The 721-nt window shown below is 51.2% G+C and overlaps 1 protein-coding gene across 1 annotated transcript in view; it reads left to right on the plus strand.

Moving 5' to 3' along the window:
• Positions 1-721, plus strand: part of SLCO2B1 (solute carrier organic anion transporter family, member 2B1) — a 37,737-nt gene that overhangs the window by 25,453 nt on the left and 11,563 nt on the right. The gene's annotated exons all lie outside the window — the stretch shown is intronic.

Here is a 721-nt window from a genome sequence, read left to right on the forward strand (position 1 = left end):
TGTGGAACAAGGTGGGTTTAGATGTGGAACAAGGTGGGTTTAGATGTGGAACAAGGTGGGCTTGGGATGTGCATGAAGGCAAACTCATTCCAGGCTGGAGAACTGCAGCCTCCCAGCTTTCCGGTGTCAGAACTGGGCATCCCAGTTCCCAGGGCACTGGGAGCAGGGCATGTGTCTTTGCTGAGCAAGCTGCAAGTATCTTTATCTCAAGCAGTGAGAGTTCAGTCACAGGGGAATTTGCTCGAGTGTTTCTTGCCTGTAATTAAAACAAACCCAACACATTTTAATGACTGAAACAGAAAGGACATTGAAATTGCAACTGCAGCAGACAAATAAATTCACTTTTAACGACTTCCCAGCTACTTTTGTATTTGTTTTAGCAGAAACCTTGCCAGGGGGCTGCAGGGAAAGGAACCAAGGCCGTGGTTACTCCTTCCTTGTGTGTTTGCAGCAGCCCCTGTGGCCACTCAGAGCTGCTCAGCCCACGGGTGGTGGGGAAGGACATGAGGACACGCAGGTTTCCCTGGTACAGTCCAGGGCAGGAGACACAGACAGGATCTGCAGAGAACTGTCTCAGAGCCACTTGCCTCTCTCCTAAGGCAGCACGAGGCCCTGGGAGCCCTGAGGTGGTCACAGATGGTCAGGGGTGTTTGAGCACATCACCCAAGTTTTGGAGTGAGGGAGTGATTTCCTTCAGCCAGGATGCTCAGTTTTCTCTCTT

Source organism: Chaetura pelagica, unplaced genomic scaffold, assembly GCF_000747805.2.
Source record: "Chaetura pelagica isolate M959 unplaced genomic scaffold, ChaPel_1.0 scaffold659, whole genome shotgun sequence".
Classification (NCBI taxonomy): domain Eukaryota; kingdom Metazoa; phylum Chordata; class Aves; order Apodiformes; family Apodidae; genus Chaetura; species Chaetura pelagica.